Source organism: Cygnus olor, chromosome 11 (assembly GCF_009769625.2).
Source record: "Cygnus olor isolate bCygOlo1 chromosome 11, bCygOlo1.pri.v2, whole genome shotgun sequence".
Taxonomy (NCBI): domain Eukaryota; kingdom Metazoa; phylum Chordata; class Aves; order Anseriformes; family Anatidae; genus Cygnus; species Cygnus olor.
Window position 1 is genome coordinate 10,019,683 of NC_049179.1, and position 14,357 is coordinate 10,034,039.

The following is a 14,357-nucleotide window of genomic DNA, read 5'->3' on the forward strand; positions in this document are numbered from 1 at the left end:
TAAATGAAATAAAGTTAACCGTGACAGTCACCAGGGTGCTTGAAGCCCGCTACGTTGGATCAGTTAATCGAGTGGATAAGATGTGTCCTTGGGGAAGAACAGGTGCCAGCCAGGCTTTATCCCTAACTAGCCAGCAGCCTCGATTCGGCAAAATTCTCAAGTGTGTGACTAAAGCTGAAGCACATACTTAAGCATCATTGACTTCAAACGGTTTTAAGCACATATTTAAAATTAAGCAGAAGCTTTGATAACTTGGGACCTTAGTCAAAGCTAAGGACCTCCAGGAAATCAGATCCTGTGCATGTTCAGGGTCTGGCTCCAAGCAGAGGATACACATACCACTCCATGTAAACCCCCTAATTAGCACATAATCTGTAGACTACCAGGAAATATTGGCCTCTTCTCTATCAGCACTGTCAAAGTCATGACAATGCTGCAGAAACCGTTCCCCTTTAATTACATGTGATCATTGAAGCTAACCACGTACTGTATAATTAGTAAGAAAAATGAACTATTTAAGCAACTTGCATTTAACAAATAGTAGTGGCATTCTGATTGCAATTCAGTATTCATTTACCATAAAAAAGATCTTATGCAGGAAATGGGATTTTTCTGATTTTAAAATCTTGCAAACTTGAGTTTCTCCAGGGTTTTCAAACAAGAAGCCCTATGTTCTGAGCAGGTTGGAGGGCCAGCAGCCACAAGGTAGCTTACCAGGCAGTGTGACCTCTGAGCAGGTTCCTAGCTGGATTAAGCCCAGCTATGTATTACTGTGAATGGAGGAAAACAAAAACAAAACAGAAAAAAAGGGGCAAATGATAGGTTTTCTCTCATTTGACAGAGATCTTGCTTTTCCCTCTTTTTTCCCTTGCACATTTTCATGGTTTTGTAGACAGGTAATTACATGTCTGATGTAAAGACCAACCCTCATCATTCCTGCTTCAGAGCTGACAGGGTTTAGTTGCAATTTTATCACAGTAATCACAGTCAGTAGGACTGTATCTGGGATGCAGCTGGGGTGGAGGAGGGAAGAACAACTCACTTGACCACCTAGTCAAGGTTTCTAAATGGGTGATGTGGAATCAGTCACAGAGTTACTGCTCTTACCTTTGGCTTCATCTTCTAAGCATGGGAGAAAGAGACCTGAAGCAATGCAGAGCAGAGCTAAGTTCTCACAACACAGAACAGGGTTGCAAGATCATCCACGCTCACTTTCAGGAGGAGATTAGAACACCTGAGCAGAACTGCACCCAAGCCAGTGAATGTGCTCTCTCAGGAAGGCTAATTAAGTGGGGTGAACATAGACCGTCCTAAGCTTGAGCCAACTCAGCATCTCAGCCCCGCAGTTCCCGGCACTTCCATTCTGGCATTAGCAATGGCAGAGCCAGCTCAGTCTGCCTGGCCTCCCCGCCCAGACATGCCCTTCGTTTCCCACAGAGCCCCAGAGCTACATTAGCTTGGACTCCAAAACTTAAACCAGCTAACTGCTGGTAGCGGCATGGGCTAGTGAGCACATGTCATTTGTGGAGGACAGGAGCAAGAAATGTCTCTCTGAACTTATGGCACCACAGCCCACATGGGGTTTATCTTGCAGCTTCTTCCAAAGGATCTGGGAGTGGACTCTGCTGGGGAGAAGCGGAGAGGACACCGCTGTAGAAGCATTACATTGACATTTCCATCAGAATGTTGGCACAGAGGCTTTGCTTCGTTGTCATTAGCTGGTCTGAGGAGGTCGGAGTCAGAGCTACACTGCCAAAAACTGCCAAGACTAGGTGTAAATGAACAAATGAGACAGTGAGAGAAATAAGAAGGAATGAAGTGAACAAACATTTGGTTTAACAGCAGCTTCCACTCACCTGGCACTGAATTTTGTCAAAACATCTTTAGCTTATCACCAGCACTGCTCAGCAACAGTGTCATGCCATCCATGGGCCTGTAGGACAAATAAACCTTTTTGCAAGACGCGAAGAAAAAGGAAAGAGTGAAAACAGTTTTGCAGGTTTTCTAGTGGCAGAACAGCCAGGAGAGAAAATTGATATTCCCCATACAGAATCCAGTGTCAAAGGCTGGATAGGAAAGGGGTCCTGAAATTACCATCATGAGCCTACACCTGCTCAACGAGTGACAATCTTTGGATGAGAAGGTAAAATCAGGAGCATCATAACTAACTCGGGACGCCTGGTCACAACTATGCTCTGCTGGTGCTATTGAACTCCCTTAAGCTGCCCTTTAGCAGCATGTCCCTTTCTAAAACTGCCAGCGCCTTTGTTCTTCTCGAGAATAGCTGCCCACTTGTGCACACAGAGGCAGGGGAAGGTTGGACACTGTGTTGCATTGTACTGTCAGCCTAAATAGAAGCTGATGGGATAATAATTAATTGCAGTCTCCCTGTAATAAAAGACAAGACAAAGCAAGAGATATAAATAAAATCATCAAAGGAGCTCACAGAATAGGAGCTGTGTCTGCATTTTGTGGGCAATTTACAAGCCAAAGGAAGGTTGGGAACCCAAGGACTGAAAAGCCATAAAAATCTATGGAGCCCTCACAAAACTGTGACAGCGTCTCACTGATCTGTCTTGTTACCAGGCAGAGGTATAAATTCCCTCAGCACCTCTGTTGTTTAAGGAGCTGGAAAGGGAAGGGAAAAGAGGCCTGAGGTGGGAGTGACCCCAGGCTCACTCAGACCCGAGCAGCGGGGAGGTGCCCTCAGAGAGAATAGAGGGGACAGAAGGCACCTAGCTCCGCTCCGAGGGCAACAGGCTGCCAGCAAGTGCCGCCAGCCCGGAGGTACGGGCTGGAGAGCTCTGGGCTGCCGGGAGCACTTTAATGGAGACATTTTAAACTCCCTTTGTACTGGGAGAGCTCCTTTCCTTATGGCCTGCATGAAAGCAACCCCTGCACTGCCCTGCCACTTGCCAAAGCCCAGCTGCTTGTCCCTGCTCCCCGGCTGTTGTCGCGACTGTCACCTTCCAGCTCGGAGGGAAGGACGCGGCAGCAATGTCGATGTTGGGGGGAGCCGCTGCCCCCAGCGCTGCCCCAGCCTCACGGACAGCTACACCTGGAGACAGGGCCAGGGGACAAGGAGGGGAATCCTGCTCCTGCCCCCTCGCCATGAGACTGCAAGAAAAAAAAACAGGTGTTAAAGAGCATGGATATGAAGGGATCCTCTGTCCCAGACTGAACTCCCGTTTAATGCCCAGTTTTCACGAAAGTCACATAACCAGGAGCCTAAACACCCTCACAGCAGCACCAGTTACATGGCACATCCCAGAAGACCTGAAAGATTATTTGGTGCTTTCATAAGAAAGAAAATGATACAGCCCTCACAGACATACGGGCTAAACTGCTGCTGGTACAAGCCCCTTCTTCTATGAAAATTGGCCATTATACATTCAGCTCATCTCCATATTGCCATTAATCCCACCACAGAGATACAGACACTTCCCTTGTTCATTCCCTAAATTGAATGTAGAGTGTAGGGAAAGAGATGAGGCACCTCCTCTGCCTCTCTGGGAAAAGCTTTTTTTGGTAAATGGGTACACACCAGGGACAATCTGGAAGCATAGATCCTAAATCCCAGCCCAAATCTGGGCTTTGTTTTGTTGTTTTTCTCCCTCTCTTTTAAAAAGTCTCCTTTCAGAAATTCCTTCTCTGGTTAAATAAAGCCAAGGTAAAGAAAAGCAACTAATTAAAATGAACTGCCATTACACAATAACCCCTCCCTGCCAAAGGCAAACACAATCTTCTTCCCCCAAAGAACACATAAGCTCTCAGCTAAACAATAATTTCCTTAACCCAGGCAGCAAAGGCTTCCTTTCACCCGCTACCTAAACAATGAACAAAGCAACCAAGAGGAAAAAGTCAACTCCCTTTCCCCGTGCCTGCCTTGCCAGAACCCGACGTCTCTGCGCTAGCGATGCCTGTCGGGGAGGGCAGCGTCTCCTCGCCTCGTGCAGCTCGCGGGGCTCTGCCTTCCTCGGGGCGGTGTGCTCCTGGGGACGTACTTGGGGACCTGGTGCTACAGCCAGGGCAAAGGGATCTTTACGGATCACTCCCTGCCTTGTGTCTCCTTGCAGACTAGGAAGAAGAGGTGGCATGGTCCTAAGAGTCCCTCTGCACAGCAGAGCTCTTGGCAGCCTAGGAGCTCTGGTCTCATCCTGGGCTCTACAGCTTCTGCATTTGCTTCTGTGCAAGCAAAAACCCCACTGCTGGGGTGGTTGTCTTCAGTGGCTGAGCCTTGGTTCTAAAAAAGCAGGAATCTGGGCTGCCAGAGAGAGGGTCAGCTACGATTTACAGGTCTTCACATTATCAACTTTCTTTGTGGTCCAGCTGGAAAGAAAGGAGAGTGCAAGTGATCCATGCAGAGCACATGGGAAGTGAGGGGAGCTCTCCCTTCCCAGCAGCAGGGGTGATCCAAGGATCTGGAGGCACAATGCTCAGCTGTGCAGCGTCCCCAGCCAGCTCTACAAACCAAAAGCAGATGAGTATTTCAATCACCACAAAGGCCAGGGAAGGCTCCCGTCACTCTGCAGGTAACCTTCGCTCACTAAGCAGAGCACATCTTTGTCAGACAGCAAAGCCAGAGCATAGCTAATGCGCTGCGTGGGGGAGAGAAAGACAGACAGGGAGTTAATGTGTGTCCTTGACTCCAAGCAAGTTGAGAGCTGCAACAGAGAGTAGGAGAGATCTGGAAAACACCCAACTGCTTGTGGGGGCTGCCACCAGATTCTCCCTCCAGCTTGCAATCAGTCCTGTGGGTAGGGAGAAGGGATGCAGGCTCCAAGCCGCTGCCAAGGGAAGAGTGCACGGCGGGGCAAGCGAGCAGAAAACTCCCAGCTCAGCTGCAGCTGCGCCAGCTCGAGCTGAGCCTGCTGCTCACGCCTTGTCACCATCCCACTCCTGAGAGCCGCCTTGCTCAGACCCGCTGCAGTGATCTGCTTGTGAATGCTCCCCGAGCCAGTCCCGTCAGAAAGGGCTGTCGTTTTCCATGTTTTAAGTGTACACCGATGCTTTGCTTCTGCCTCCGTGCCCTGCTGTGAGGGATGGATGTTTTGGGGTGATCCACGAGACTCAGCGTGAACCTAAGTGAGGGAGAGCCCGGGCAAGCAACACTAGCAGTGCCTGGGCAAGAACCAGCTCCACTGACCCAGCTCCCAGGTCTTCACTGCCCAGCAGCCACCAAAATGACGTGTGCAGCCTGCTCTCTGTGCTAGGGGCATGGATCAGCCCCAGAGCTCTGACCCCAGCCCTTTGTTACGGCACTCAGCTACAAGAGAGCCTCCTCACCCAGCTGGCACGAGGTCCACAAGCCTTTGCTGTCCACTGCACTCTCCTGGTTGCAATTTTTAGGTCAATATACGACCTAAAACTCAAAACTCTTCCAGTGGTTTATGCAGGAGCCCCTGAGCTCACCCCCAAAACCCAGCTCCATCCCTTCATGGCTGCTACATGGCTGGGCGGACAGAAGTGCCCGCTGGGGCTGGGAGCGGCACGGGGCTGCCTTCCGCGACCTCAGGACATGCACGTTGAGGCCACCTCCTGCAAAAGGTCATGTCCCCGACCTCATCACGTTCAGAGCAAGAAGAGCATGCCAGCAGGGTCTTCACACAAGCCTCTTTTACTTTGTGCTGTGCAGAACAGAGGCACGAACAGCTACTTGCCTGCGCTGCAGGAAGGGACCTGAGAGCAGAGGGGCATTAGCTTTAGCTGAAATACAGGAACTTTAGAAAAAAGGGGGTCTAAAGATGGATCAGACGCTCATCTGATCACATCTTCAGCTACAAAATTTCCCCTTTCTCCTAGCAGTTTCTTTTACCTGCATCCAGGCAACGGGAACAAGGCTCACTGCTACAGTCATTATTGCACACACTGCTACGACCTGCTCAAGGTAATTCCTACTCTGGGGCAGGGGAGAGGGAAAGCGCCGGCGTTTGGAACAGCTCCTGCTCAATTGTCTGGAAGGTGATTGAACGCTGTAGCACTTAGATCCATACCAGCAGCCAGGCGGGAGCAGGTCAGAGGTGACAGAGAGGATCTTGCCATGTGAATATAGAGTTTAAAGAGAAATATTTCAGTCTGATCCCATTTAAAGCCCCACGCGCGATGTGAGCAGTAGGAACATGTCCACAGAGAAGCTGTCTGTGCCGTGATGCCACCCACAGCAGCATCCAAAAGGAAGTGCCTTGGTCCCAGGCTTAGAAACTGCCCCAACCTTTGCACCAGAGGGGAAGAAGGGTGCAGGCATCAACTCTACCCACCCCGAGCACAGATCCCACACTTCTGCTCCTTTGATCTCTGCTTGCTGGCATGCAGCCTCGGATGGCTGATCAGCCAGATGCAAGATATGGCCAGGACCTTGAACCTCTTGCGGTTATTGTATCTGAACCATCTTGCCTGTCACGCAGGTTAGGAAATAGAACCAATATTCTGCATGGGAGTGAGCACGCTCACACGCAGAACCAAAGGCAGTTTGAAGCCTTTTTATCAGTAAGCGATAACACCTGGACTTTGAGCGTATATTCAGATTATTTAGCAATTAGTAGTTAATATTCTCAGTGATAGGACGTGTGAACTGCAAGCAAGAGGGGTTTTTGGTCTCCTCTCTGAGTGCTCTTGGATCCTGGACTCCTTGGCAGGAGGAAGCAGCTGACTACAGCCATGGTGAGCAGCTGCTCGTGTCCGTGAGGAGCGCTGCCACCCCATCTCCAGATCCTTGCACTCCGAGACCTGCTGCCTCCTGACAGGCCTGCGAGGTTATTTGGAAGGAGGCAGCCGGGGGTGGCCTCGTGGATTTTAATCAAAACTACGGTCACATCAGGGATCCTGTTGGATATGGCACATGCACAGGTGGGGGCCCAGTGTGCTCCAAGGCATGGACAGGTTCCTGAGCCTTGTGAGAAGGTGAAGAATACACCACGGTGGCGTTAGGCTGCCTGGGACAGATGCACCACAGTGACAGGCTTGGCCCAGTCAAACACCTCCAGCACTCGGTGCCCAAAGACACTGGCCCGGCTGCCCAGCAGGTGTTCTTCAGGTCTGTGGGCATGGACCTGCAGACCCATCAGGGGAAGGAAGAGCAAGAGACAAAGCACGCGGGATGGCCACGACAATCTGATCAAGCTGTACTGCTAATGCTCCTAGGAAAGAAATGCTGGACTGTGTGGTTTATTTCTGCTTTGCTTTACTGCATGTGCCCTAGGAGAAAAACCAGACACCAGCAAATCTTTCTCACTGCCACAGGACTCTCGGAAGAGAAAATGCTCCATCCAGCAGAGCTCCTGCATGCTGAGCTCCTGCAGACACATGAGGACTGGATCAGGACTGAGCAGATGTATTACAACTTTCCCTCTAATGGTTTGTACAGCACCTGAGGGGCTGTAGGCCTTTCTGTTAATGCTCCACGTGACTTTCTGAGCTCTCTGCCCTTCACTCGTGGCCTCTTGTGATGCAGAGTTGAGCCCCCTGTTCCTACAGCAGCATGCAGAGGGCACAAACCTATTCTCTTGACCCCCCCTTTCAGGCCGATGAGATTTACCTGCTGCAGCCACAAAGCAGCTCGCAGACAGCAACAGCATCCTAACAGGCTGATCAAGGGCAGGAAGGTAGAAAGCTGCTAAGTCCTGAGGGGACTTGTCAGCTTAAACTTTATCTGCTTGAGGCCTGCAAGTCCTGAGGTAGTCCTTGCAGAGCGTTATGCTCACAGAACAGCTCCCACACTTCGACAGTAGTTCCTCCATTCCGTGCATGAGCTTTCCTCCTTCACAAGGTTTTGTTTCACAGACAGAAAGTCTCTGCCACGCTGAAGTCTCTGCCACGCTGCCAGGTGCACAGGTCTCCACTGCAGTGTGTCTGTGGTGCTGCAGAGGTGTTTTATGAACACCACATTACTTCCTGGCCCTGGGACCTGGTTAAGGAGAACATCCACATGCTCTGAACCCAGGGGAGCTCCCACCCCATGATCCTCCAGGGGTGGACAAACCTTATCACGGCAAGGCCAGGATGTTCCGTTCTGTAACCCCAGTGCATCGTGGTGCGATTACGCAGCCGCGTGGATCAGAGCTGCGCGGAAGGCACAGGATGGGCACCAAGGACTGTGCAAGCAGAGGAACTTGGTTCACTCAATAGAAGACTAAAGTTGCCCTGACTCAAGGGAACCTACTCCAGGGTTTGTCTAGGACAAACCTCTCAACATGGGGATGACAGCCAGGGGTTGGCATGATGGCTGCTCGCACACCGGGGGGTCACAGCTCCAGCTCAGCGGGACTGTTTGTTCTCTGCCTTGATCTTCATCCCTCGGCTGTATTGAAAGGACGTTTGCCCAAGACAAGCGTGTATGGCACACAATGTCAGCTTCAGAACAAGCTGCAAGGAAACAGATTGAGTTCTCTGTGCAAACCAACTGCGAATCCATTCCTTGGTGGCTTCTCTTGTGGGACACTTCAAAGGCACCAAGCATCCACAACACAGCTGCTGCCCTGGGGAAGGAGTTGCTGAATAGCCTCCGTGAATGAGAAGTAAAAAATTAAGCAGTTAGATTTGGCACGTGCATCACAATAAAGATCCCTGAATGCTCAGCTTCTCATTGAACCTAAGGCGGGCTGTTAATTCGTTATTCACTTCCCAGCCTGGAAGGAAAAGCATGTTATACCCGAGGGCCAGAACCGATGAACAGAGCCATAAATCAAGCAGTTACAAGACCAGCAATTAAGAAACAAGCCGACAGAAGGGAGAACTCTGTCAGTAATAAAGCAGACACACCACAGGATCTGCTGAGTGCTCAAAGCAACTGGGGACATGCAGTCCTTTCTACACTCCATCTCTAATTCTTCCAGCCATTTGCTGCCTTTTCCCTCTGTCTTCTATTTCCTTTTATTTCCTCCTGCTCCCCTTCCAGTTTTTCCTCTGTTCTCTTTCCCCTCTCTTCTGAAAAGCCAATCCTTCCTGAGAAAGCACGAACATACCTGCTGAGCCAATGGATTTACCAGCTGCTGCCCAGGAGCAGAGGCACATGCTGGCACCAACAGCCGCGTGCGCACAGCCCTGCGAGCGCCACTTGTGCTGGAGGGAGCAGAGTGCCCTGCGCCTGCCCAAGGACTGCAGCAGTACCTGAGCTCTGGGGCAGGGGAGGACATCCCTGCAGGTCCTGGGATTGTGTTGCTGAGGGAACACAGCTGTGTTGAGGCTGTGGGCAGAGCTGCTCATGTAAGGAATGACTGGGATGCCTCTACGAGCACAAGTCAGGTCTGGCTCCCTTGACTTTGACCACTGCCCCTCCAGCACTTCCTGCTCCATTTCTGGCTCCTTCTCCTTACTCACCACTGGAAATCCCGCCCTGGCTTCCCCTCCTGGTGTTACAGTGTTGTGTGCAGCCCTGGACACTGGCAAAGTCAGGCCTGTGCAGCTGTTTTCTGCACGCAGCTCAGGCACATGCATGTGAAACCTGAGTGCAGGACAGGGGTATTTAACCAGGCTCTCTTGCTCGCTCACATATCCCTTCCTGCCCAGCACACTATTGCATCTCTAGGACATCACAGCCAGCATTGATATATTTTGTCTACATCAGTCTTTGTCACGTGGTATGTATATAGAGAAGAGAAACATGGCAATTTTAGAGCCTTATTTTGTCAAGGCAGGAGGAAGACCAGATATTCCTCTCATCATCCCAAGACCAAGTGGATCCAGTTACACCAAGAATTAATATTGTGATATTCCAGTGCAGCCTCAAGGGCCTGGAGGAATCTCAGATCTGCGAAGTTTCTCTATGGAAACACTCACTGACATCACCTAGACACCGTCACGGCAGCAGACACCAGGGTAAAAGCACAAGACACCAGATCAGCATTATCGTGCCACGGCACATGCTCAGCCTCTGCTGGTCCAGCACATCCCAGCTCATGGTGCCGACACTTCCCAGGAGGTGAGCTCACAGCCCAGGGAGTTTCCAAAGTAACAAACCCACCTCAGCTGCCGAAGCCTTTTCCTTTTGAGGCTTATCCCCCGTAAAGACATCAGTTCTTGGTCAAGGCTGAGACTTGTGCTAGCCACAAGCACACCATCTGGAAGAACTGCGAGCTGCCCTCGTCCTGGCTGGCACGGGCAGAGATGACCCAGCAGAGGCCATCAGCCAGGCTGAGAGCAGCACATGCTGGGGAGCACAGGAGCAAGGAGGGTGCCCCGGGGATGCCAGGACAGGGCCACATGTCACCAGCGACCACAGCCACTTCCCAGACAGGCTGCTCTCCTCTGCGGGGTGAAGCCAGCCTGTCTTCAGCACATGAGAGGCGCAGCTGATAGGCACTTCAAGGAAACAAAGCGCTGCCTTTGAGAGCACGTTACTCCAGCACGCTCCCAGCTGTCTGTGGTTTTGATCTTGAATGGCGAGGCTAAAGAGTCACTAGTCCACAAGAGAGGGAAACATCTCCTCCAAGGCTGAGCACAGAGGGACTAATAATCCACCTCCCCCAGCGCCGGGGCAGGGAGGCTTTGATGAGCTCTTTGGCAAGTGCTGTAGTAAAAGGCTGCAATATAGAGTTAACTAATTAGGTCGCTGCACAGCAAAAGGAAAATAAAGTAGAAATCGTTTCTGTTCAAAGCAGATTCCAGCGAAGGAGAGAACAGCTGCATTACCGGAGACAGGCTGCAGCGAACTCCACAAGAAATCGGGGAGGGGAATGGGCTTCAAGGTCTTGAGGAAAGCAAATCCCAGACACGAGGCCACAGCAACAAAAAAGGCTCAGCAGCTGGGGAGTCCTTGGGAGATGATGGGAAATCCTCTTCAAAGGAAGGCTTTTCCCACCCAGATCTTGGCAAGCCACTGCGAGCAGTTATGTTTTGCTTATCCAAAGTCTCTTCCAGGCCGGCCAGCTGCAGATTTCACACTCGGAATGGCTGGAGAGTTTCTGAACTCATCCCAAATGTGCTTTGTCCTTTGATGACAGGATCCCAACAGACTGCGTGTGGGGTTGTAGAAGTGTGCCCTCAGGCATCCCAATCTGTTATCTGATGGTCCCCTGGATTCACAGAGCCATGGAAGGGGCACCAGCAGGTGCCCATCAGAAAGCATCCATGGAGCTATGCTCCTCTTTTCCACCTGTAAGCACTGAGCCCTATAAAGGAGATTTAGTTGGTCTCCTCCTACTCCTGCACCACCAGAAGACATTTCTTAGCTGCCCGTATCGTACAGGAAGGAATAACATGAGAGAACAGCAACTGCTGGTGCTTCCCCCGTGGGTTTGTTTTCCCAGAAATGGCACGGAGGCTTTCCATGGCATCAGGTAGGCTTTTGAGCAGCACTTGACGAAAATCCAGCCGCTTGGCTTTGCCCCAGATCGCTGGCACTCTGGGAAGGTCAGAGCACTGCAATAAGCCATATGCTCAGTCTTGGCTTCCCCTCACAGTGCCAAGGCATGTCTGCAAGGGATAAAGCCAGAGGGAACGTTAACTGATCACCACTGAAACGAAGCCTCTGCTTGGCTTCCACCCTAATTAACTATCAGGAGGCGATGCTGGAAGGCCCCCGCATTGCCAATAAAGAATGTGGGGTTGGTAATTAATTAGTAGCCTATTGGGATCCCAGCACCTCTCACCCACAGCCGAGCTCTCCAGATTGATACAAAGGGGATTTAATGGAAACACAGCAGTTTTCCCATTATGGCCTAAAGCAAAACAGAACTAGTTTTTGAAGGAACCTCATTTATAGTCCTCTCACATGACTGATGCTTAGCACCTAACCCTGCAGGCACGGGGATGTATTGGAAAGAAACCTGCCTGCAGAATACTGGAATAAGAGAGAAAGCCCCTTAGGTAATTTGGTGAGCTATCTCTGTTCACCATCCTCCATGCATAAGAAAACAGCAAGAGCAGAAGGGTAACAGAGGCAGGTCTTGCACATCAGTGTATAGCTTACAGCACTCCTGGAGACTCCTGGCAGCTCATCTCTGCCAAAAGAGCAAGAAAACCCCACTAAAACAGAACATGTCATGAAATGGGCATCAGGACATCCTGTCTGGAGGGGTCAGGAAGGGACAGTTTTGCTGGGCTGATAACTGTGAGGCCAAATACCATGACTCCTTCCCATGCTTGGAAGCTGGAGGTGAAAGGCCTAAGAGAGCTGGAAAGGAGACAGCCAGCAGAAGATCAGGTGGTTCTCATTGCTCGTGTAGGGAGCAGTGATGATGGGTGATGTCTAAGCATCAAGTTGTCAGACCCAGGGGGCAGAGGGAGGTCAAAAAGGGCATGAGGAAATCACATCAAGGCAGTCGAAGGTAAAGGATGCTCAGAAGACGAGATGAGGAGCAGCTGCCAGAGGTCAATGGATGATCCTGGAATAAGACTTCTCTAAGGTTACTGAGGGTTGCTCTGGCTGGAAAAGAGTACAGACAAAGAGGGCATCCTGCTGAGAACACGATATTCCTGGGTATCAGAGCCCAAGATAGCACAATATCGCACTGACGGCAGACGACAGGCTAGAACAGCCCCGCACACCCGCAGAAAGAAGCCAGAACTAGTGCTGACATGATAAAGAGGAAGCCATGTGCACTTGTGCTCTCCCTGTGAAGGGAAAATATGCCTCATACACACTAAAAAGGTGCTAGAAGCACATAAACAGTTGCCTCAGACCATAGTTTCATTCCCATATCCTAAACTTTTGCAAGTGTCACCTTCTGGTTTTCCTCCAGCTCCAGCCACTCTGGTCCTGCAGTCTTCAGCCCTCTGGTCCAGCTGTGTTCCTCTTGCCTGTCCCTCTCACCCACCGAAAGCTCTGCCTTCTCTGCAGTTACCTCAGCTCTCAAGCCCAAGCTTGCAGTTGCTCCATCTTCCTAACAAGCTCTCCGGCTCATTAACCTTTCATTTTGCTTCTCTTCCTCTGTTCAAGCTGGAGCCTTTCAAGCTCCCTCTCCTGACTTGAATTTTGTATCCCTTGGACTCTTGCTCAAAGCAGAGGTCTGCTGTGCTTGCTCTTATGTCTGTCAGCAAGTTACAGCATCTTCCTGACACCAGCAGCTGTGTGCTGGCTGCTCTCGCAAGTGGGCTCCATGCTGGGAGGTACTGTAACCTCTCCCTTCAGACTCCTGCAGTGTTCCCAAAAAATCTTGTCTTTTCCTGTCCAACGGACATCGTTTTCACTTCTCTTTGTAGGCCCTCGTTTTTCCACATACATAAAGCTGTTGGTACCATGAAAATGTCAACTTAACCATCAAGAAACAGATCAACTGGTATGAATCATTTGGAAAGAAAAAAAAAGATCAGAACAGAAAAATCTATGATTCATCCACACCTTGGATAGTGTGTGCACTCATGGTCCCTTCATCTCAAAGGGGATAGCAGAACTGAAACAGATTCTGAAAAAAGCACAACAGATGGTCAAAGACACAGAGCATAATTAAAAGCACAATTACCAAGGGCACAATGAAGTAGGCTCAGACTTGTTAGCGTGTAAGAGGAAAGGCTTGCGGGGAAAAAGTCAGGGTGTGAAGTCATTACTGGTCTGAAGGGGGACTGGCTCTTCACCTTCTCTTCCAAAACGAGAGCTCCAGGCCAGCGATGAAGCTAAGAGGAGGGAGGACCAGCCCCACGCACCCTACCTTCTCTAAGACTAGGGAAGCCACCCTCCCTCACTGCTTTTGAAGCTGGTATAAGGTCTTTGCTTTGGGTTGGACTGAGGACCAACCATATTTACCTCTGTAGTTCCCATTTCCCCAAGACTCTCAGCCAAAAATCCTCTCTTCCTTCACATCGGGAAAAAAAACCATTCCAATGTTCTCAGAAGTAAGTTGATTATATTACTGCTGAAGGCCTTTCCTTGCCTTCCCCCATCTGTCATTTTTCATTCATTATGAAGAAAGCAGCCCCCATCTTCTTCTATCAGCTCACAGCAACAGTCCACCCACCAGATTTTCAAGGAAGTGCTGTCATGCTTTTCCTTATTCATACTTCTGGAAGGGAGGAACACCCACAAAGCTGATTACTTGTCTTCTTCAAAATCTTTCACTGTGATTTGTGCAGGAAGTTTGACAGCCATTAGCACGGCGTAGCACCAAGATCACAGTCAGTATCACTTCACTGCTCCTCTGTTCAACTCCACAAGGAGGTTCCACAAGGAACAAGTCCTCTTTGGCCACAGTCAGGAAAGAATCTCCTCCTTTGTGCAGATGCTATGAGTAAAAGGGTGGCTTGGGATTAGAGGGAAGCAAGACCTAGAAAACCATGCATTGCTTGCCCTGCCCTCCCAACAGCCAATCAATTTGGATGAATACTGTCAAGTGAAACGACAAGATGTGTTCTGGCCTCCTTCCAACTCCTGGGCATTAAAGACACAGAATCACAGAATCACAGAATCGTCTAGGTTGGAAGAGACC

General features: G+C 50.3%; 1 long non-coding RNA gene across 3 annotated transcripts; it reads right to left on the bottom strand.

Annotated features, from left to right (window-relative positions):
- Window positions 1-314: 314 nt before the first annotated feature.
- LOC121076143 lies at window positions 315-8,493 on the bottom strand. Of its 3 annotated transcripts, none has more exons than XR_005823352.1 (3): window positions 7,979-8,493; window positions 1,857-3,117; window positions 315-1,622 (listed from the first exon to the last, which is right to left on the bottom strand). It is a non-coding gene; the product is annotated as an uncharacterized LOC121076143 (long non-coding RNA). The 3 variants fall into 3 exon arrangements; XR_005823351.1 differs by having other exon boundaries at window positions 7,535-8,493; XR_005823350.1 differs by having other exon boundaries at window positions 315-1,759; window positions 7,535-8,493.
- Window positions 8,494-14,357: the final 5,864 nt, after the last annotated feature.